Source organism: Gallus gallus, chromosome 10 (assembly GCF_016699485.2).
Source record: "Gallus gallus isolate bGalGal1 chromosome 10, bGalGal1.mat.broiler.GRCg7b, whole genome shotgun sequence".
Lineage (NCBI taxonomy): Eukaryota > Metazoa > Chordata > Aves > Galliformes > Phasianidae > Gallus > Gallus gallus.
The window spans coordinates 9,886,522-9,911,345 of NC_052541.1; the positions used below are offsets into that span (position 1 = coordinate 9,886,522).

Sequence of the window (24,824 nt, forward strand, 5' to 3'; positions counted from 1 at the left end):
TATCTGTCTCTGCTGTTGTGGGCCAACACCATAAAACAGGAGGCATTAGTTTCAGAGCAGCCCTTACACATGGGTATTTTTTACCATCTGTAGCTACTTAATGGAATCTTAAAATACATGCTTCGCCTTCACATGTGACAGCTGTGTGTTTTGTTTCATTTTTAGAACTTCAACCCATATTAGATTAGTCAGTCTGTAGTGTTATGAAGAAGCTTCCTGTACTTCAGGCTGCTAAAACAAAGTACATTTTGCACTTGGCATATTATAGTCAGCTTATTAAAATCAAACACGGTATCATCTTTACAATATAAAACGTGTGAATCATTTATACGTTTTTTGCTGTCAAATGATGTTTGACAATAATCATATGATAATGAAATGTATAATTAATAATAAAAATGCCAACATCTGTTAGCTTGTTATTACAGACTGATTCTAAGTGTACTATTTGGAATATGTCATCATTAACTTCATTCATATTAAAATCCCTTAAATACAATCTGTTTTCTTTAGTTGCTAATTTAGGTAGGTACAAGGCACACAGAGGAGGTTCTATTTATTCTCTTTGTCAACAACCACATTTTAAAAATGCTTTAAAAACTCTTAAACTAATGTACACGTCCCATTGGCAGATGAATCCAGTTAGATAAATGTATTTGATTCAGCTGTGATGGACTCAGCCGTATCCTTGGCTAGGTTTGGCCATTGGTTTGCCTGCTGTCTGCCCACCAGTCTCCCTCCCCGGTTGATCGTTCTGCTCTCTTGCTGCATTCAGGTGCTCCTGCTTTTGGTAGCTGCAGTGTCCATTGAGTTTGCTGTATGCAGTCATACTGTGCTTGTGCATAACCCTGAGGCCCTCTCCTACTCAATTAGGAGAAATGTCCTGAGGTCAGCCCCCAGGAGAGCCCTCATCAGGAACAGATGGCTTCAATGAAAGAAAAAAAAAATCCCTGTAATGTATACATATATACATATGCATGTGAGCATATACATATGCATGTCTGTGTGCATATTAAGCATATTAACACTTGCTGCGAGAAGTATCATACTCCTGGAAAATTTGTATCATGAGCAAACAGAGGCTGTTGTAGAGAAGAAATTCTCATTCCTTCTATCTGCCATCTGCAGGGAAGATCTTACCTATTAGGCAAAGAGGGGCTGCAAAAAAGCAGCCTATAAAGCAAGTCTTTAAGCATGCAAATTGAAGTTATCCTCCAGTAGTCTGAAAACACTCTCGGGATATGCAGAGGCCATCTGAAATCTGCAGAGCTTCACAATAATGGGGGTGAAAACATCTGGCCATGGATGGAGATCTCCCAGAAACATCCCATTCTTCCGGCCACAGCTGCACTGGGAGGCATTCTGTCGTTGGTGTGCTCAGATCTGTGGGTAGTGCGTCCCTGTAGCTTTTTCCTGTAAAGTTGCTAAGTCTATTGGAAACGGCAGAACCGGCAGCTCAGCACATAAACGCGCTTCATTTTGCCTTACTGAAGCCAGTATCTAAAAATTTATGAGAAACGATAATTATTTTTTAAGTAATCCCTACATTTTAGCTGTAATCGATAAATGGATGTTGCAAATTTTCTTATGAGCACACATACAGCGGAGATTGATTACATCCCTCTTGTCACGCAATTAACGCCATCCACAACATGCCCAGCGCTCCATTTTCTGCCTGGGAAGGGCTTGAGCTGAAGTGAGAACCCACGTTTTGTCACATCTCTTTTCTCTTCATTAAATTGTTCATCTACTATTCTAAGCAGCTCTGCTTCACTGACTGCAACAGAAAGCAACTAAGGCTGTTTTTGTGGAGTTGCAGCACGCAATTCACAAGTTAGAATTAACGAGTTGTAAAAAGACACTAATTATAAAAATGAGGAAAAAAGAAAAAAGGAAAGCCAGTGTTTATTCTGACCACAGAAATAGGATGGCTTTCTTCCGTTCGCAGTGGTGTGAAGGAAATTAAAATCAGCAGCAAGGCTTTGCATGCAATTTAACAAGAGCAACACCAAATGTGATCTGTAATAGTTCCGTCTCCTATACTTTCTTGTTATTTGTAGCCTTCTTCTGTCTACAGCAGAAGTAAGTCGGTACCTTCTGATACAAAACTTCCCAAGCTAACCTGGCTTATCTTAGTTGGTACAAATTTGGGGCTGCTCCCACGTGTGGCTGCCCTGGGGGGTCAGTAGCCAACAGGGAAGAACAGCACTAAGCTGCGGTGCAGCCAAAGACACCCGTAGCTGGGACCGGCCCTAATGGCTGCATGGTTCCTTCCGCTCCATGTATAAGGCCAGTGGCTGGGGCAGACGTGAGGTGAGATGAATCACAGCACTCAGCTTTATCATGCACGTGAAGAGTGAGTAATTTCTGCTAACTTTGCATGCATGCAGCCAAGTGAAGTTTAAGACTCCAATAATTTGTAACAGCTTTTGTGAACCTTAGAACAAAGAAGCTAATGCTAAAAGCAAACAAAAAAAATGAGTGCAACAAGCAGGTTGCTCCTAGGCTTTGCTTTCCCATGAACAGCTTGTTTATGATTTGTTGGATGGAATAATATTTCAGGCAGGCTGATGCAGTGCTATTAGCAGCAGACCAGAGGTTTGGGGTGAGTTCCACTCCAGAAATTTTTAATAATGCATTGTAACTCAGTACTAGATATAAAGATGGGCTGATTTAATGATTATTGAAGCTATTGACTTTAATGAACTTTAGAGTGGATTTTTTTATGTAAAAATGTGAAGAAAGAATTATATATATATATATATATTGCATTCTGTGCAGAGTTGAAGGGTTCAAAGCAGAGGGTAAGCACTAAAGAACTTCAGCTGATTGGTCAGAGAAAGTTGTAACTAGAAATGGAAGCATGTGCATGTCCAAATTAACAGCTCAGAGACAGGCTGAGGCTGTGATGCTCCCAGTGCCAGACTTGATCAGTCCTATCCACCTTGGTCTTCTCCCTGCCACCACTTCATTTGAGTGGCAGCTGCTTGATGCTCAGCAAGTGAGGTTGGGAGTGCTACTGTTCCAGTCCAGTTGTGCTTGTACAAAAATGGAGAAACAGAGGCAAATGTCTTAAAATGTCTGGTATTGCTAAATATCCTTTTGACACATTTGATAGACTTTGGCTTTAAACAGTTCAACCAGTAAAACATGCTTAGTTCTCGTGGAGATAAGCACCTTTTAGCTGTCCATGTTCTTTATGCAGAAGAGATCATCAGTATGGACTGAATTGCCAAAAGTATAGAATGCTGCAGGTAGACAGACTGTGCTGTGTCCATACACTGATCCCACAGAACTCAAATCCAAGATACACTTATCTTAATGGGAACAAACTCTTGCCTTTGAGAAATAAAAATATGGACAAAGCTAAATCTTTTAGGTATTCTTCAAAGAATGAGCATTATGGAACAGAATGCTTATTGTAAATAATAATATTAACAATACCAAAACTGCACTGCACCGATGGACTACCAATTAAATTTAGTAATTTTGAGAGAATCTTCACTTCCATATCCTTCATGTAAGTTTTTTAATTGCGGCTCACCTGGTTTGTAGGCTGCTGCATGACTAGTTCTTTGGCTAGGAAGTATGCAATATGAAAACAAAGGGATCCCTAAATGACCCATCCTCTGTCTTGGAATGCCCCATCAGCCCATCCCCTTCTCTGCCTCCCTAAGTAGATATAGCTCATATATTTCTAATGCTGAATGTATTCAAATTGAAGGCACCATTTTTCCAGGGCTCTTAGGCATTATCTCTGTTCTGAAAGGAGTGAAATCAGATGTTTAAGTGGCAAAGGTTCAGTTATTTTCAGAGATGACACTAAGTCTTACAGATAGATAGATGTGAATGCAATCAGACAAAGAATAGGTACCTCAGTGAGATGTGCTAGTGCCAGGCAGTGTCTGTCTCGTATCAGCAATCTGTGTGTTGCCCCCTCAGCATCTGGACTCAGGGAATGAATCTTGACTCATCTGGTAATTGGAAGACCCCCTTCTGATCCGACTTTGAAAACCACAATGCAATAATAGCTGTGTGGGTAGAAGAGAGGTCGGAGGTGCATTAAAATAAGATTTCTTGGGTGTTTTGATGTTCCATAACAAAAGCAGCAAGTGTAGCAAACCACATCAAACTTATACAGCTGAACCAATTAAAAACATCAGTAAGTCACCTGGTCACTAAAGCCCCTAGAGATTAGTGAGGTGTATAATTTCCTCCTCGGCTTTAAGGACCACCACAACTTGGAGGAAATTGGTTGATCTTCATAAACTAGAAATATTTTCTGTTCAGCTGGGTTGGCATGGCAGCATGGAGCAGAAGCAGAGGAGTAAGGAGCAGAGTGCCATTATTCATCATTGCGGATTTATTTATTGCATTGCTAGACCAATGCACACCCTTCATGTGAAGGTGGTATTAACTGGGGCAAGCATTCATCGTCTCCTTTGTTTGACACAAACTACAAATCTGGTCTAAACTCTGCTTAAAATAAATTATTTTTGAGGATTAAGTAAAACAGCATCTTGGTTGGTTTTCACGAAGGCTGCAGTTAGGCCACAAATAACTAAGTAGAAAAACCATTGTAAGTGCTTTGTAACTGACAGCACATTTTATTCCCCAAGCTCCAAAGCTGTGTCTTGTGCTACTCACGTCTGATTCAGTCACACACATCTAGCTTATGATGGCTATTCGAAGATAAGATCGTTAGCAGTACTGTATTTTTGAGTCTAAATTTTGTGATTACAGTTTTCCTAAGAGAGTAATATTTTCTATGTAAAGTGTGCTTTATAATGTATTGGAATTTAACTACAAAGATATACACCTGCATAAGTACAGGCTATTAAAACAATTTACTAGTGTGTCAACAAGTACCGATATGTACATAAAAACAGCATAATTTGGTTTGTTTTAATGCACTGAGCCAATCCAGCAGTGCGCCGTCAAGTGCTGTTGAGAATCACTTTGCACTAACAGGATGACATGACTGGAATCCCATTCACTGCACATCTTACTTCTATTGAGTGATCCAGAGTCAAAAATGACTGACACTTCGTGAATAAAAGAATAAAGCAATTGTGCCATTCACACGACACTGAGGGTGAAAATTTGCTCTCATTATATTGGATATCAAGATTCACTATGTTAGAGTTCATTAAAGTGGGTGGGAGAACAGAACTCAATAAATAATTAACAGTAAGTCATTTATCAGGGAAATTTTGTTTATCCCTCTGCTTGTAGAAAATCCATAAGCAGATTATAGTTGCCTCAGAAGTGCTTGCTGTTCAAACCTGCCTTAGAAATAACATTTTTTTTCACTTTTTTAGCAGATTGGATTGATTGTAATTGTCTCTGAGGCTGTAAGATACTTGTTAGTCACGTAGCATTGATCAGCTGTAGTTTGTCATATAGGTACATGATTATCTTTCTCCCTCCTAGTTGGACGTGTCCATGTGCTTTTCCAGAGTAAACAAAAGTATGTAAACATGCAAATGCAAATTTGTTATTTGTCAAAATCTCTTCAATGACACATTGAAGGCCATTTACCATGAATGCTGGTGCCAGGAGAATGAAATTTCTCACGTTTCTATGAAATGTGAACAAAAAATCTGGTATACAAGTAAATCCACTTGAAATGATGGCAGTATTTGTAGAGTAGTTTTGCAATATTCTAGTTTCATTGCTGGGTTGCATTGATGAATACTCAAATTAAGAAGAAATTGTATTGACTGTACTATGTATAGTCATCAACAATAATTCGGACACGCAAGATATGCAACACGTAGCAAATATCTGCATTACAGTTTGCAGTGCTTTGCTACAAAGGCATATTTTAAATACGAGGACCATGATACTCTTCACAAAACTCTTCTGTCTGTATGGCTCCATGAAGTCATTTTGCCATTAACTGCAGTGAGATCAGTGTTTTACCTAATACAACTGACCATTGTCCTTTGTAATGGCCCAGTGCACAGTTCTGAGGATAGGATCTCTCGTGCCACGTGTTTAACTTTCTTCTAGTAGCAAGTGCTGGTGTATGGTTTGAGATCTGTGGATTCAAAGCTTTACAGTAGTGCTGAGTACTATTATTATCTTAGTTATCACTACTTTTCAGAAGTATTTCCCAGGAGAGCAGAAATTCTGGGCCTCTGAATTGCAGGGTCAGACAGTGCCGAGTACCTAACACTGTAATAACAGTAGGGTTCATTCGAATAGAAATGGTGGTTGCCTCCTACCAGTTCTGATAGCACTCAGGTAAAGGAGGGATGTCTGAGATGCTGATGGGAAGAGATCTGTCTCTAATCAAAAGCCATCCAAAAAGTCAATACAGTTAATTTCTCATTCACAACTGATAGAGGAAAAGGTGCACATACAGTAAAACTGAGGTACTGAATGGAGAAGAGGAGGTTCAGGGAGACTATCACACTACAGCTCCCTGATAGGAGGCTGCAGTGAGGTGGAGGTCAGCCTCTTTTCCCAGGTAACAGTGATAGCACAAGCAGTGAAGGCCTTAGGTTGCATCGGGAGAGGATCAGGTTGGATACTAGGAACAATTTGTTCTCAGAAAGAGTGGTGGTGCATTGGCACAGGCTGCTCAGGGGGTGGTGGAGTCACCGTCCCTGGAGGTGCTCAAGAAAAAGGTAAATATGGCACTGAGGGTTAGTGGGCACAATGGGAATGGGCTGATGATTGGACTGGAGGATCTTAGTGGTGTTTTCCAACTTTAAATGGTTCTATGATTCTACAAACGCCATTAGAAAAACAGCACACACCTTATAGGTAAGAATACAGAAAGCTCTCTTTGAATGCCTGTTCAGAGTTTGTGTGCCGCCCAAGGTTACGCCATAGCTCTCGGTGTGACAGCCACCCGCACACCTGGCGAGCAGGGGGGGCTGGGTTACACGGGAGGGCAGTGCCAGGAAATTCTCGGGAGGGACGGCTGAATAACTTTTTAAGAAGAAAAGCTTCAAATGGAAAGTGTAACCCAATGCTTTCTAAATGCGGAGGCATGCTTAAAGAGCAGTGCTATTTGGTTTCTTTTTACTTTAGAGAAATTTAAATCCTCGGTAAATAACTCCTGCTCTTCAAGTACTGAACAAATGAAAATCACCTGATCGAAATTTAGACAAGCTTGTGCCCATGCTGCAATTTTCAAGAGCAGGAGGGACAAGGGAAGGAGCTAAACTAGCTAAGGCAGAACCAGCTCAGCCTCCAGCAACAGAGCTTACAAGGAGCTGACTTCTGTCCGTGGTGCAGACCTGGTCCGGTGTAAGAGGAGAGCACAGCCTCCCCTTCCTTGGAGGCACACTGCAGCCACGAACAGCCCTTCCCACACTAGCAACAGCCACCTTCAGCATCAGGGTCTTTCTGACTTTGAAGCCTCCAGGCGTGACAAGCACAGGCTTGGCAAAAATTGACAAGGGGAGAAAACCAAGTAAAACAGAAACTTATTGGAAATTTTTAGAAGTACCTAATGTGAAAAAGATCTTTCATGTTCTTTTGTGATTGTGATCTCCAGACACAGGTGTGAGCACAAACGCATTTCCCCTGCAGCAGAGGCTGTCAGCAAGGAGGGGAAGGAACACTGCCCCAGCCAGTGGAACACCCTCTGAAACACTGCTGGCTGGGACCTGTTCCTTGCAGTGTTTTTCTTGAATATGGTCAGGTCTGTGGTCAGAGAAGTGGCGGGGATGTGGTAGGGCTCATGCACAGCTGGTCAGCTGTCTTTCAGCACTTTGTCTTGGGGTTTCTATTTTTTCCTTTTCTCTGGAAAATATCAGTCAAGCAAAGTCAGTCCCAATGCAACGATTCAGCCATGCCCACTGCCTCTGAGGAGTCGTTGGAGCAAACCTGCAAACCTGCAGCATGACACTGGAGGTGAACACTCAAACTGATGGACCGTAGAATCCATCGCTTATTAAGTTCAGTGAATATTTAATTGTTCTTACAAATTGGAACAGCTCAAGAGTGTCAAGAGAAATCCTCCTCTTGAGTGACCAGTTCATAGTAGTCAGAGCACATAGACAGAATGTGAAATTTCAGGGTTTGAGTACTTGCTTTGACCCATTCTGGGCAGTCTTGGGTAGCCATAAGGCAAAACTTCCCAACCACAAAGCTTATTAGCTAATTCATTGCTAGCCCTTTTTTCATCTTTATACAATAGAGGATCATTTGATCATTTGGAAGGTTCCAAATATCTGCTAGATAGAAAATCTTTTACCATCTGCTTGTTCTGGACAGGAGCACAAATACATATTGATCTTAAGCGCAAGTAAGCGTTTCAGGTGCAGGGTAGTAGGTCCCAGCTAAGTCCCAGCTTGCAAAAGCCATACTCGTGCAACTGGGATAACATCAGCCGTGTGCAGAGGACTCAGAAACTGGCTTCTGTAATGTTTGCTTCATATTTAAAGCTACAAAGGGGTTTTACTCTTTCACTGCAAGATCTTCTGCCCTCAGTCCTTGACTCATTTTATCTACTGTAGCAATTCTTTTCATGTTTCATTTGCTATCACTGTTTAAGCAGAAAGTAGTTAGGGATTAAAGCATGAAAAGAAGATGCAGAAGTAGAGTTTGTGTATGCAGCAAAGCATACACAAACTAAACTTAGTCTGCCTCCTCTTATGGCCGTTAGAGACTATAGAAAGAGGGCCAAAAGGAGTCCCAGAAGAGCAGGGAGCCTTTAGTGTATTCTTCAGATTTCTCCCACAGATAATTTGGAAGAAATACAGTGTACTTTTGTATGCCCCGAAAGTAAAATTACAACCAGCTGATGGAACAATCTCAGCAGCAGCAATGAGAGTCAACTCAGAAAGGCAGGGTTTGTTGCCAAATAACACAGATTGTTTATAATGAATATAAACAATTACACTGCTGACCAGATTCCCACTACACTTCCATCCGCAGAATATACAAAATACTGCTCTGGCACTGGTCTCCCAAATATTTGCCATATATTGAGCATTTTCGCTAAATGAAATACAGTGGAACTACAACAGAGAGAAGCCCACACCTCAATGTTCCCATTCCCCAACACCTTTTGTTCTTTACCTTTATTTTTATCTTTCATATTATAACTATACATAAGTAAAATGGTTCTTGATCCATCACGACCTCTCCCTAATTCTTCAAGTCCACATTTTTGTTGTCCTCTCATGTAATTAGTTTAACACTGAGGCTGGACACGAAGACGAGGGGAGATGCTGGGAGGTGGTCATCACTTTGCAGTTTCCTTGCCCATTCCAGTGCAGTGGTTTCTCTTGCTTCTTTCTCTGTCACATACATCTTGATGACATGTCTTCCCAGAGCTGAGATCAGATATAACTGAAGGTAGTTTAAAGCGGGGCTTTTTTTTTAAAGCATTGTCCATCCAAGTTGGCTGAGCCCAGCATTTACCTGAAAGAAGAAACTTAAGAGGTTTCTGGTGTGCTGTACCATTTAAACCCTCCTTCAGGTCAGTATTGACCTGAACAGAAATATTCCCAACTGACAAGAGAGGGATCTTGCAAAAGATCCTTCCAAAGGTCTAGTGGTAAAAAAATATGTCATATATAATGTTAATACAATAAATTTGCAAGAAAACATCCATAAATCATCATTTCAATGGGCTATGAACTTCAAACTGTGCATTCAGCTCAGCAATTTCATTAGAGCAGAACAACTGTATTTCCATACGAAGAGTTGTCATGGTGCTAATTCTGAAGTAACAAATTGTTCTTTTATTTCAAAATGTGTTAGTACTGGGGGAAAAAAAACCAAATAACTGAAACAAGGAAAGATGGCCTTTCCAAACATTGTCCATAGAGGGGAAGGTGAAGATGATGGCCCATTCACTGCAGTCTTCTGTTGCCATCAAAGGAATGTGTTTTTTTGGCAGGAGATAAGTTACTTTAGTTAGTACTGTTAGTAGTTACTTGTTTTTACTGGAGCCAAAGTCAAACTCTGCACATCCCAGTTTGGAGCACAGCTCCTATCAACTGCTACAGATTTCAGTACCATGGTTACTGAATCACTCTCGTCTAATTTACCACAAGCATTAGGAAGATACCTGATTGTTGAGTTCTGGATAAAAGCTGTATTTCTGGAAAGCTGTATTTTTGATGAAGCCCCATCATCTCACTGTTACCCTCTCCCTACCCACTTGCACCAACCACCCTACTGTGGTTGGCTGCTGCCAACAACAGGCCTGAAGTTCTCACTCTTAGTCTTGAAGAGGTTTCCTGGCTTTCAGTTTTATTGACTGCAGACGCAGTTGTGCACCTACAAAAGCAGATGACATTGGCTTCAACTTAATCCAAAACAGGACTGGGCCTGTGATGCTATGATGAAAGTCTCAGGGGAGGATGCAGAATCTCTTGAAACAATGAACTGTCATACAATATCGAGTGCCAGACAGTCCGTCAGGTTCTTTTCTTGGGTTCCCTGTAAAAGACTTGATGGCCTTGGGCAGAGCAAACATGAAAACTGATGATAAAGTACAATGTATTTGAGTCCGGCCTTGAGGATCTGCAGCTACTACAGCTGTGAGTGCCTTACACTAACTACATCCTGTTTATAAACAGCCACCACAAAAATGTCACTTTTCTGATTTGGAGCCATTTGCATTAGCCAAATGTATTTCACAATAACAAAAATGTCTCAGCCAATTAGAATTCATTTCTCCCCCAGCCCAATAAACACTAATCAGCTCACCCATTAATGCCACTGGTTCAGTCTGCATGTGCTGCTGCCTCCCTCCTGCTATGAATATGCAGATCTCTCCATCCCTGTTAGTTTCTGAAGTGCCTCTGCTTTCTGTAGCTGACATTTCTGAGCTGTTTGGGTAACAATACCAGAGCTTATCACCCTCTACTGAAGAGAAGATAACTTTAAAATATATACAAAAGGAAAAAAAGTGCCCCATACCACAAAGCAAGCAAAGCTGACTGATGAATTTTGTGTCTTAGCAGTGGATTTTTGAAGCTCAGAAAAAGCAGTAAGAAGACATGTCTTACAAATGGGGTGTTGTTGTTTGTAAGCATTGGATCCAGCACTAAGATTGACTCATGCCAGCCAGCCTGGCACAGTGTATTTGCAGGGCTGCAGCTGAGTAGGGCACATTCACAGAAATGAAGTTTCCAAACACAGACCCACGTTCTCAATGTAATGGTCCACCTTCACAGCATCAGCTGGTGCTGTGCTTTTTGCATTGATACAGTTTATTTTTAATGGATAGTTTAGCAGACTGCATTCGATTCCAAAGCTTAAGGTCCAAAAAATATGTTTGTGTTATTTAGAAAAACCTGAATCAACAGCTCTTTGTAGGCTCATGTGAAGGCTGCACGAGCAGGTTTGTGAAGGGTGTGTACATGCTGATCTTGCAGAGATTTACATCGAAGTGTAACCTCCCTCTCTCCTAGCAGTCCCAGAGAAGTGGCTGTGAGCCCACAGCATTAACAAACCATTACAGTGGTTTAAGACCTATCTGCTCTGCTTTCCCAGTCACCAGTGGCAGACATTTCCCTGCATTTCTTCAGCAGCGTGGCCTCCAAGACTCCTCCCTGATTTTCCTCTAGGCTGTCATGGATCCAAATCTACAGCAGGTTTAAATAGTTTAAGCAGGTGGCTGCCTGATTTTGCCCGCAGGGCACAGGGAAGAAGCACATGATCCCTTCTCCGGTAGAGTTACAGGGCAGGAATGGTTGGCAGAGGGGCAGTAAAAAGCAGCTGGGTCTGGTAATGAGCGTCAGCACACAGGAGGGGACGTGTGCTCACACTGACACCTGGTCCCGCACAGCACGTGGCTGACAGCCTCTGCCCAACCACAACCTCAGTGGCTGCCCAGGACAGGCTTGGAAGTCTTGTGGTGTATCTCATCGCAGGACTGGAAGCTCTGGTTTCGGTCAGGAAAACTGCTCAGACCAGTAATATTTCCAGTCCACCTCACCGGGCCTTAAGTGTATGTTTGAGGCTTAGCCATCTGCAAATGGGAGGGAGTGTGTCCAGGGAATTTAGCTTAAGCCGCAGGACTGCAATGAAGCAGCTACCAAAGCCTCACATGGTCTGCTCCATCCAGTCCTTGGTGGGACGCAGCATCCGACAAACAGGTGGTAACAAACAGCTTGAGGAAATTGCTGCATCTGCTTTGCTAAATGAGCATGTGTCTGAGCCCTGAATCCATCTTTCAATCAAGCCTTTAGTAGGAAAACATCATCCTGAAAATGGTATTTCTGAATGGGACCCAGTAAGGAATAGATGGAAACAGGTATGATTTACAGCGAAATCAAAACAAAAAGTCAGAATGCTGTAAAAAAAAAAGCCACGCAGTACTGAAGGCAATCGTCATTGAAACAGTCAATTATGAAACTGTACTGTGAAGTTTGCCATTGGCCAACCTCCCACCTAGTTTCACTTGTGAGGTTGAGGTTATCTTGAGCTAGCTACAAAATCAGCAGTAAAACAAAGAAAAATCATAGGCAGCCATGGACCCAGTATTTATATTGCCATCCCTTTCACTGGGCTATGACAAGAATCTTATCTCGTTATTTCCCTTTCAGAATTGATGAGTAATAAAAACAATTAGCCAGGAATGTTTTCTAAAACCTGCCAAATGCATTATTTGACAAACATATTCATAAATAGTGTATCTAATTACAAACTGAGTGAGCACTGAAAACTACCTCATCATTTGAGAAGAACTTGAAAATCTCATTTCATCCATTGATGAGTCACTGCCGCCCATTAGCAGTAAACTGGCACAAGCAACACAGAGATGTTTTTATCCCTCTCTCATCGTAGTAAGTGCATTTCAGGACTGACGTGGGGCATTTACACTTTGCTGAATTTGAGCAAAGACAAAAAAAGGACGTGTGTGTTTTGAGACAGTGGCTGGTTTGGGGCAATTCTCTGTATCTGTGCAAGCTCCCACTCTGGTTTCTCTGCGAGGACTATTCTTTGCGTGGGAAGCTGTGGTGGGCCATGGGCCCAAAGGAAGCTAAATCTCTCTCAGCAATTCCCAGCCAATCTGTAGCTGAGCTGGGAGAAGACCTGCTTAGTCCTTTAGGCACCAGAAAAAGACATTATCTTAGGTCAGACCTTACGCAACACCAGCTTTAGTCTTAAGTGGTCAGGTAGCTCCATGCAGACAGTCCATGTAAAGAGCCTGTGTTGGCTTCCAGTAACCCAAGATGCCTTGCTCAGCACAGAGCCCTTCCTCCACCCACGCAGATTGCACTGGCTGGCGCTGAGAAGCTCACTGCACCTTCACCACTTCCCTCTCCCTTGCCATAGGCCCCAAAACAGCTGAATTCATTAAAAGAGGGAACAACTTTAAAATCTGTGTTTATTTAACTGTTTTGCTAATAAGCAAGAGCATTTGTCCTGTTACCTGAGAGTGTCTTTCAGGTATGGTAGATTCCATCTGGCAACTGTTACTTGCCTTATGTAGTGCTTGCAACCACATATTATCATTTAATTAGGCTGAAACTAAATAGATCCAATCCAATTCTCCAAGGCTATAGACCCATATGACTCATAGGCTGTGGGCTGTCAGAACGGGTCACTCTGCACTGCCAGAGGATGTAAACTGTGTGTTTGATTCGGTATCTACACGGCGTACACAACCCTGAACCAACAGGTGCTCCTCAGGGAGTCCCCAAGCTGTGGCCAAATACAGCCTCACCAAGTGCTTCTCCAAAAGTTGAACTTTCAGTTCCTTGCTGTCTAAAATACATCCAGTCATGCTACACCTTGAATCACGGTCTGTTGATGGCGCTTCTATTATCTATTATCAGTAATAAGGTTATACTTCCGTGCTTTTTTGCCATGTACTCAGTGATATTTGCAGAGGAGCTGGAAGGATGCTGGAAGCTTTGGGGAAGCAGAAACTGCTTCCAGAGATGCACTGCTTTTTCACAAAAATTTCAGCTGAACAGTATTTGACTCTGGGACAAAGGGGAAAAAAGGCAGAAATATGAGATGTCTGAAGGAATTGCTTTGGTTGCAGGGTTGAGTGGGAGCACACTACGAAGCCTTGGAAGTTGCTGCACAGTGAACGTATTGCGTGCTGGATCATTTTCTCCATTTCACAGACTACGAATGCCAGGTCTCAGCTGAAAAAGGAACCTAAGGCTCCCCATTCTGAAGTCAAGGTACATATTCTTTCTTGCTTTCTCCTGAGCATTGTTCTGTCTCATCTCTTAATTCACAAAAAGCCATACTATATATTAATAGACAAGTTCACCTGGAAATTTATTTTGCGGGAGATTTTGTTATTGCCTCATAAACATAGAACTCCCTTAAATTGTCGTCAAAATACATCACCATGAAATTACTGAAGCAATAAAAGAAAAAACCTAGAACATTTCTATACCAAATTCTGCTCTAAGTATTATCCTATTCTTCCGTGAAATTTGCAGTACTTGCAGGGATCTGGTAGCATTCTTTAGCTGATGTGTATAGTCCAAAAGAAGCAATCACACTTTCAGTAAAAGATGATTTGATTTGCATGGGGCTGTGGGCTCCAATCTAGTAAGACCACCTTACCTCTCCTTAGATGCAGCCAGCACTAGCGGCTGTTCTTCACCATTTTGCACCTTCAAAAGGCATTTATGTGTATCTAAAGTAGGCATCATTTATCTCTGGGTAAAGCAGGGCTCTTGGTCTGGAATTGCTTTCTACGCTTTCACTGACATGCCCAAGCCAACAACAAACTCAGCTCGGAAGATGCAGAACCCCTTTTAGAGAGCAGGGGGACACAAATGAGGCTTCGATAGCTGTGATCCATGCATGGTGGATGTGTACAGCTGCATGCTGCTTTGCAGGAGGGGAGAGGTCTTTGCTGAGGAGCAGTGCCTGGGTTCCCCCGCCTGCTCCACGTGGCGCAAGTGGAAAGGAGCCCATTGCTTCTGTGGGACTTGGGGAACCTCACAGATATGAGATACAAACAGTGTTATGACAGAACACTGTAAACAAAGAGTTGGAAAATAGCAGTACCAAATTAAACGGCAAAAAAGCTTTTGTTGTTTCAGTTTTATGTGGATTTTAAGAGAGAATCTGTGATGAAGTGCATTGTGCGTGTTCACACCCAAACAAGGAGGGAAGCATGGCATATGAATAAGTTTGGCACTAGAGCGGTGTCTTTTTTTGAATTCAAGCTCACCACAAGAGTTTTACAGAAATCTGATGACAATTTTACTGCACGGATGATGCTTTTGCATCTGTTTCACAGATATCCACCTTTTAAATTTTATTTAATTTGTATTGATTTTTTCCTGCAGTTCCATAAGCAGACATCACACATCTGAGCACACACAAAAATGATTACTTAAGTGACGATTTAAAAATAATGGATGTACATTAGCACATGAATGATTAATTCCTCTTTGTGAGTACAAGCATCCAGGCTATGGCTGAGTAAAATATTGATGGTACAAAGGAAATGAGCTGTTTCTTAATTTGGTTTTGTTCTGGTAATGTGTAACTAATGTTGTTTCCTTCTAGCAGTATGCATTTAGTGACCCTTTTAAATTTTAATACCTAGTGATAGCTAAACTAATAGCTTCATGGGACGTATAAGAGGGGATTTTGAAAAGATGCAGATATAGTTTACATGCATTAATTTGAGACTCCCTGTAACACATTTAATACAAACAGGTACTACAAAAGAACCTAGCCAGTCTCTACCCACAGGCTGGCATTTCACTAGAAAGCTGAGGCTTCTTTTTCCACAAGGCACTGAGGATTTCATTGTTGTATTTGTCCCAGGGGGCTACGGCACAGGAATCCCAGTTCATCAGGGCCTGATGCTCTCATGACACACCTGAGAGTGTGGGAGTTTGTGAGTGTTGCAGGAAATGAGAGTGTGACTGCTCTTACCACCTGATACTTGGGCATGTGTTTACACTAAAGGTAGCTCAACCTGAGCACTAGGATTAACTCTGTGCTGGACTCCTACAGCCAAAGTTGGAGATACCCACATTGTATTTTCTAGCTGTTCCCACAGCTGTGGAAGTGCTTCTGGAGGTTTTTTGCCAGGATTACATGTTGAAGTGCTTTCCCATACTTCTGGGCAGTGCCACAGTGAGGGGAAAAGCACAACTCAGGCAGTGCTTCCCACTCCTTCACTGCAAAGCGTAGTGAGCCACGCTCACCCCTCCAAAACATGAAGCTGGTGCTCAGCTGATCAGAGCAGTATGGGCTCAACATCAAATAGAAATGTCTAAAATGCTCTGTAGGTGTAGCTGGGCAGCAACATGTGTAAGGACATAGGTTATGGCAGAGTGCAGCTACAGGTTTTGACGTTCTCCGGTGGGAATACAGCCTTGTTAGTGACACAGAGACTGAGCCACTGGCAGTGCCAAGCCATTGTCCATCTGTTGGGATGGCACCTTGCCCACCAACGTGGGGACGTGCCAGGTTTCAGTTGAAGTAGGTGCCTTCTAACAATGGGTATAGAAAACCAGCCTGTTGAAGACAGCAACTGACACTTCTTTCTTCAATAGACTATTTTTGGAGTGAGAACACTTGCTGGCAGCAAGTGCAAAGGGCCTAAACCGACTTCTGTCAGTCAGCTGCAAAAAAAAAAAAAAAAAAATCACATTTGCTACAGTAACAGAAGTTTGGGCTAAAAAGTAAAGTGCTTGCTTCCATTCGGACTTCATGGCCTTGCATGGGTCTGCTTATTGTAGCTGCTTAATCCCACTTTACTGTAGTGCACAGTAGTCTGCAGGTAGGAAAGGAAGAGGAGGAAGAGGAGCAGTATATTGCTTTTGAGATGAGAAAGAGTGCTTTTTGTTTGATTTTAAACCATGATCCATTGACATTTTCCACTGCTGCAATGGATATTGGTAATACTGACAGGATGTTTTTATATGTGAGGAAGAGTTTGAGTGTTGGCTCCCCAGGCTGACATTTGAAGAATGTCAGTTGACAACTGAGAGAAAAGAGGGATCTTCAGGCATTCCCAACAAAAATGATCAGGCTCTCCATCATCAGGTCTTTTTCAGAGTGTTGTGAAGATCCCAGGGAAAACACAGACTTGGCTGTCAGAACTCCCAGAAGGGGTGTAGACCAGAAAGCAAGGTAACGTGTGCACTTCTCCCTTGTGACTTTTTGGATACAGGATGCCTGGCACGTGGGCAGGGTGTAAAACCACACAGCTTTAAGAGCAGCCCAGATGGCCAGCAAACCCAGGAACACATGTACACATAATATCCTGATCCTTCTAGGAAGGATTTTCAATCTAAATTGTCAGCCTGACATCAGCCCCATGACATTAGTGATGTGCAGGAGTGATATATGATCCACCTTGCAGATAGCTACTTGTTTAGGACTGTGGTAAGGAGTAATATGGCTTAACATGCCTCTTTTGACATGTCCTGTGCTCGTCTGAGCTTCATTCCTGCCAGTGTGATGTGATCATAGAATTATAGAATGGCTTTGGTTGGAAGGGACCTTAAACATCACCCAGTTCCAACCCTCCTGCTGTGGGCTGCTTGCCACTCACCAGATCAGGCTGCCCAGAGCCCCATCCAACCCAGGTCTGGAACACTTGCAAGTGGTGGGTTTCTGAGTTTGACCGTGGCCCATCCCTGTCACCTGGCTGAGCACCAGGACAGTGCTTTCTCTCCCCACCACCTTTACCATCTTTCTGCAACTCCACTCCCTTCGTTGCTCCACCAGGACAAAGCTGTCCTCCCTGGTGGTACACTCGGTCCTCGGGCAGTGCACGGGGATTTGCCAGGTGCCGGTGTGCCAACAAAACCTGTGCTCTATGCAGCTGGGTCCCTTGTCTGACATATGGAGGGTGGTTTTGGATGGTCTGGCTACCTAGGGAGGTGGATACTTCTTCACCCTTCTCTGGTTCAGTGCTGAGCTCTTGACCTGATGCATGTGTGTGGCTAAAGATGACAGGGAAAGGACCAGCTAGGCATTCTCTGCCAGCATCCAGAGTACATATGAGCAAAATAAACAGTCATTGAGATTCCTCTGAGCACAGGAGACTATTCAAGCAGCATCTGAAGTACTCAGATAAAATATCCATCTCTAAATCAGCTTTTGATAGGAAAGCTGAGAAAAACCTGTAGTTATCTTTGGCTACTGGACGGTAGAGACATTATTAGAAAATGATTTGTTTTCTATAACATGGCTGCTAAAGTCCTGGCACCTCATTATGCAACTAATTAAAAAGAGTCAAAGCTATAAAAGGAGCTGAAAAACTCTGGCTAGAGCCACAAATGCTATTTCTTCCATTGCTTCCCAGATGGAGAATCACTTTTCATGCCCTCTTCTTATCCACAAAGACACAGAAGAGAGGAGTTCTGTAGCTAACAGTCACAGCATCTAGGACTACCTCACTCCAGGCAACAGAGGCAATAGAGCAGTCTCTGTGCTACACTGAGAACGGAGATGTCATGGCTTACTTTTCTCTTTTGAGCCATATTATATAACAGTGCTGGCGTTCCTACCTGAGCCTATTTTTCAAAGTCAAGGACTGTCCAGAGGATTTTGTGATAACCTGATGATCACTGGCTACTTCTTTGTTGTATATTTTTGCTATGTTAATTCTTCAAATGTGAGCTGAAAATAGGAGATTTTGTAATATATGCTGGGTGCCATTGTTACATTACATTGCCTTGGAGCTGAAGTGCTTTCTGCACTTTTGACCCCACACACACCTCTCTTCTCCCAGACCAAGCCTCCTCCCTGTCAGCTCCTTTGCATGACTGTTTGCTGCATGACTTGTCACAGACAATGGTGTTTCCCAAGACTGTGGAGCTTTGCATCACTCAAGATTAGTGGGCTGACATGCACAGTCGTGCAAGCAGCTGGCAGACTGCAGTCACTGAAACAGCACGGAGATGAAATGGGCATCTATCTCCTTGTCACATACGGTCACCTCAAAGGTGAAAACTCTCTCATCTTGCACCTCCCAAAGAAAAGCATTGAGATGTGCCTGAGGTTCAGTCAGAGGCATGGCCCTAGGACAGGGTGCACCATCTTAAATGTTGATGGGGGAGAAGGAGCAGCAGTAACTTGAAATGATCAGAGCCACGTGCACTCACTTCTGCCTCTTAGCTTTCATGATGTGTTATATAGAGAATAACAAGTGCTTTATCTTGTTTGTACTCACTCACCTTCCGTAAGCAGATCTTTTTTCTTCTGTAGTCATCTGCAAAGCACAGAACAGAGAGGAGCAAACCTTCTGCGGATGGCTCTGCTACAGCCACTCAGCAGAAAGGACCCCACAGCCCACAGCCAGCGTACAGGAGGAAACACCAGGGCTCACCAAAGCTAGGAGTCACTCTTCAAACAAGCTGTAATGTTAGATAAGGCTAGAAGTGTTGAAAAAAAATAGTAATGGTACGCATCTATAACCCAAGAACAAAATATTCTAGGTTAGTCAGCTACCGAGATGTCAGGGGGCAGAGACTGAACAGAAACTCAAGTTAGCATGCCAAAGGCAGCAGCTTCTGTCATCACTGATGGTGTGTGGGCTGTAGACTTTCTGTATGTGTGACAGAGGTACAAGCAAATAGTTTGATCATCTTTTTTCAAACCTAGGGTGAGAGTCTATGCTCTTTCTGGATAGGAATGCGTCAGAGAAATGTGGCAAGGTTTTATTTCAGAGTTCAAACAGATACAAATTTACATGCAGTTTGTTTATCTTTCTATCTTTAGTGATTACTGGCATTAGCTATTTTCTAAGCAACCCCCTACATTAAACATGGAAAATGTCTGTCTGATCCTTTACAACTGTTTTACTGTCACCCAAATGAGGCAGGTTTTTGGCTCCTGAGTCAGGGTTATGCTGGACAGCTGCTTGCTGTGGCAGCCCAAGGAGCCACCTCAGGCTTGCCCAAGGGAGATTCAGGCTGTACTGGATTACATTCTTAGGGTCATATTTAAGGCCTTAATCCGTGGAGTTATATTTGGTGGGACGGTGAAGGAGCAAGGTTTGTGTGCGTCTGCGGACGTGTCTGAGTTTATACATGCACGCATGCCTGATTGCTTGTTTTCTGCAATACTGAAACTTTCAGGGCCATCATCAGCTGATACCTGTGGACTCACCTTTGTGTAGGATGTGATTGTTGATGTATGGAGCCAGGCTGGTTCATGTTGGGTTTTATGGACTCTGGCATGAGTAATGTGATACTAATCTATAGATAAACGAATCTGCTGGTATTTATAACCAGTAAGCAATTGCCTCACCCACTAACTGCAAGTTTGGGGACGTGACAGTTACAGTAGATAGCACTTTACTGTAGCTCTGAGCTGTTTGAGAACCTGCAGGATTGCCTAAATTTCTAAGGGAATATATGATTTACCTTAAAGAAAACATCAACCTCGCCTCTGGTCATTCTTACTGACGGAGCAGTGTGTCAACTGAGCCAGGACATAAAACACTTAAAGCCTGAGCCCAGTCAGTTAAATCAAACAATAAAATTATAATCTGTTCCTATCCTACATTATGTGGTAATTAGCACATAAATAACAGTGAAATCATAGCATGTTTTTAGGCCTGTTTCTGTTCTGAAGGTCACTGGGTCTCCATAGGACAAGGGGGATTCATCACACAGAATCAATTACAGGATTAGGTAATCCCCTAAAATGGGATTGAAAAGTGATTTTGTGTAGCAGAAGTTGCTATATATAATTATATATAGATAACATTAAGTGTCTTGTCATCTGGTGATTATATTCTGCGGGCATAGATTTGTTGCTAATATGTCTTTTCAACCGTCTGTGCCTGGAAAAGGCAGTACAGAGAAGTGTAGGTAAACACTGCAGATGGTGAATCTGTACTGACTGAGTAGCTGTATGACAAATGAAATTTTGGAAATTAAAATTGTAGGCTGTGAGGAAGATCACCTATTAATCTTGGAAGTATGCCATTAAATCTAATTACAGTATTTTGTTGATATTACCTTAGATGTTTGAAATGAATTCCCCATCAAATGATAGGTGATGAAATATACCTAACTGAAAAGCTAATCACTGGAAGAAAAGGGAGTTTTCTTGCTCTCGGTGATTGCTGGAGACATTGCAGGGGCTGAGGACCCAGCAGCACCCACCATGATACACCTGGTCCCAGCAGGTACCACAGCATTGCCCTCACCTGGGCTCCTCCATTCCCAGCTCCCTGCCCAGTGCAGCCCAACCCTCTCTGGGATGTTTTTTAACAAGGTTATTCTTTTGCAAAGGCCAGGAATTAGTCACATTTTACCACTGCAGGAAAGTGACATGGCCAGAATTGTTGGCCTGAAAGAGTTTGCTTTTCAAAGTGAAGGCTGATGGAGAGCCTACAGGCAGGAAAGACCAGTTTTACAGCATGACTCTGCCCAGTTTTGTTCCCTGCTCGAATCCCTTTTATTATCTTTGACATCCAGTCCTCCAGATTTCACTGTAAGCACATTTCAAGTAGTAAAATATGCAAGATACTGCATTACAAGCATTGTGCCTGTGCCTTGTCCTTGCTGGTGTGGGGTTCCCTCTGGCAGCCCCACAGCTGCAGCAGGGCAGGAGCTCCCGGCCTTCACCGCCCTGCATCCATCAGGGCAGAGCCTGCATGAGCCCTGCGGGCTGACCCATGCAGAGCTGCCGAAGCACAAAAAAGTTATTCATTTTCCAGTTATTTTATCAATTACTGGCGTATCTCCTCTGCCTCCCAATGGATATGGTGGAACTGGAGAGCCAGCGGATTGAATTTCGGTCAGACTTTTTGCCTAAGTAAGAACTGAGAGCAGCTATTAGATTTATCATGTAAAAACTCAGCACTGAGATAGTGCTCGGTGTGCTCCACGAGGCAAACTGATGTCTGATGGCCGTGGGTAGGCACGGAACTGCACTGCGCACCCATTTCTTCCACCAGCCAGGAAGATAAATGACAGGAGTGGAAGCGTATGCAGATGTTGATGCAGAGCAAAGCCAGGATAAAGTTGCCGAGCTGGGGTGCACGGCCCATCGGCGCTGGCAGAACGTCATCGCTACGCCTCCAAGCTGACAGGCGTTCCACCTGAGGCTTCTACACATCCCCCTAAATGAGGAGGCAGGCTAGAAAGATAGAAAACAGAGAGAACAATGATGTAAAAATTGAGGTTTTGACAGTCAGAAATACTTTAAAAACAACTCTCAATACAGTGTGCAAAAAGATGCTAAAGGAAAGTGATAAAACGGTTCTGTGTCTACCTATATTTTACCAAATGCTAATCGCTTAAAAGTACCTCCTGTAATTTACTGAGAGCTGACAAGGGTGGAAGAGGAGGTTTCACATCATTTGGAAAATATGAGAAAAGTATTTTCTTTTCTTTAAGCATTGTAAAGAAATATGCTTGTGTGCTACCTGAATTGGGTACTATTTACGGAGATAAAATTATGACATCTCTTCTTATACTTACCACCTTCACACAGCACTTGACTTATAACCAATTGTTTGCCTGTATCAGCACAGCGCAGGCCCGTTACATCGGCACTTTGCTATTTTTAGCCAATTGGTGTAAATCATGAGCGACAACGTTCTGAAATGTCTCACTTCTGACTTGTGTTGATACTGCTGCAAGCTCAGGACTCAGGCAAGGAAAATGGCTGGCTCTGCTTTCACCTGTATTTCCCATGCAACAAAGGCTAGGGAGGACTGAATGGAGTAGGATCTAAATGCTGTCCAGGCAGACAAAAGATCCATCTTCTTGGAGTCTAAGCCATGGGAGATGGAGGTGAATAAGTGGCCACAAACAGGGCAATAGCTACAGTAAGCGTTTGTGGAGTTGACTGCTAAAGCAGTAGGCATCCATCTAATGGAGGCGAGCGTTACTCCCGTGTAATTCTGCATTGTGCAAGTTAATACTGGAAGACCGTAACAAGCTACCAGCTACAGCTTCTGTGGCTTCAGCCTCCTTCTGGTGATAGGCTGTGAAACATTGCAGCCCGAGCTTCATATTTTCCATATTTATGCTCTAAAGTATCCAAAGGATTCTTTACGAAGCAGCAGAGACAAAAAGCCGGCTTCTTTGGAAATTGTTCCGTATTTATTCTCACACTATACAGGCTTGCCCTGCCATGTGCAATGGCTCCCCTGGCAGTGAGAAGGCACTACGGCACCAAGAGCTATATGAGTATAACGTTTTTGGGTAGTTAATAGAAACCAACATTATCAGGCAGACCAATATTTACCCCTGCAATGGGAGCATTACTCATCGAATAGCATCTTAAACTGTCCAACTAACTTTATACACTCACGATAAATAAATTCTGTTCTCTTTTATTATCAAAATTAATTACAGACAAGGTAAGTCGTAACAGCCTCACTTTCAGCTTAGATTTAAGGAGAGTGAATATAAAAACTGTGCGTATCTGATTCATCAGAAATGAGGTGCCTAACCCGCAGTAAATTACCCTGTCCGCTGCCATGCGGGGGCAGATGTCTACACACAGTGTTGCAATGTGGTGCCTTTTGGAGGGACGAAACAGGAGGGAGGAGGAAAACAGTTAGCTAAAGTGTAATGACTCCTACGATATAGCATCATCGCATCCTGCCACTACTGTGATGTGGCCATTCTTCTGTAACTGACATTTGCTGTTTTTTTATTGGAAATGACATAGCTTAAATGAATAGGTCCTCAAAATATACGTTTCAATTTCATTCAGGAGCCATGGCGCCCGCAGTAGTGTGCTGAGTCACCCACTGAGCTCTGGCGGAGGCCGGGGGAACCCGGCCGTGCCATCCTGCGTGGTTGGCCCTAGGGATGGCCCACGTGAGCAGACTTTCCCAAGCTGCTGCCCCACACCATGCAGCATGCCCCTTCCCACCGCACCGCTGCCTGGTGACGGGGGATGCTATCAAACGGCTGTGCTTCCTGAGCCCAGCTCAGCCTTGGCTATGAACCCAATGGAGGAATTCAAGTGGAATGAAATGTCTGCTTTAAGCACACGTTAGTTTTATATTATCTGTGTTTTAATGAAGCAAAATCTCAATTTGTTGTTCTAACAGATGGCGGTTCTTCTATCTATATGTAAATTTTGAATATTCTGCTTACATTTTCAAATTTGTGAACATGAGTGTTGCTTAAGTCTGTAAAACACTTAGAGGGTGAAAAATCCCTTAGACAATAGGAATAATCCATAAGATACACCTCTGAGATGGGGTCGGGGAGCGCCGTCGTTACGGTTCGGTACCCAGGGGCAGTCCAGCCGGGGCCGGGCGGTGCTCAGGCGCTGCTGGCTCCGCTCTGGGCTCGGTCCTTCTCGTGGTGACTGTGCTGGTAGATTCCGCTGATGTGCTTCTTTTACGAATCAATCACTGTAGGGGTAATTAACATTTAAAAGCCAGGTTTCTTTTAATTCCATTAATATATTTGTGACAAGAAATGTGTTGGCGGAATCCAAAGGTTAAGAGTTACAATGAAGAACAAGTTTTAGAATAAATGAAAGTTAAGGCCTAAAAGGGGCTGACAATACCCCATTAATCTGCACACTATTGACACAATAGTGCTCTGTCGTGTCAATGAGGGTTTAAGAAGCTTTGCGGCACATGTAACTGATGGTTTATCATATCAATAGGAGCCTGCATGTATTGGTGCTTAAAACCTGTGGCTGTATAATTCCCTGCCGGCACCCGCTGTAAGTGCACATACTTTAAATCCCCACGGAAAGTGACTCTGACCGTGCTGCAAGTTTTGAAACTGGAATAAACCACCATCTTTAATATTTCAGCGTAGATCTGTCTACGCTCAACTATCCCAAAGCTCTGTACTTCAAACCAAAAGCCTTCGCCATACAGCGGCGTGATCCGATGCTCAGCATCGCATTCATCTCACCGACGTATGGATGCCCTCCTACAGCCCGTGGCTGGGACGGGC

At 43.1% G+C, this 24,824-nt stretch overlaps 1 protein-coding gene across 7 annotated transcripts in view; it reads left to right on the forward strand.

Moving 5' to 3' along the window:
* Window positions 1-24,824, forward strand: part of SEMA6D (semaphorin 6D) — a 604,413-nt gene that overhangs the window by 547,760 nt on the left and 31,829 nt on the right. For all 7 annotated transcript variants that reach the window (XM_046899132.1, XM_040706508.1, XM_040706507.2 and 4 more), the window contains one exon: window positions 13,976-14,120. The gene's annotated coding sequence lies outside the window, so the exon portion shown is untranslated. The remainder of the gene's footprint in view (window positions 1-13,975; window positions 14,121-24,824) is intronic.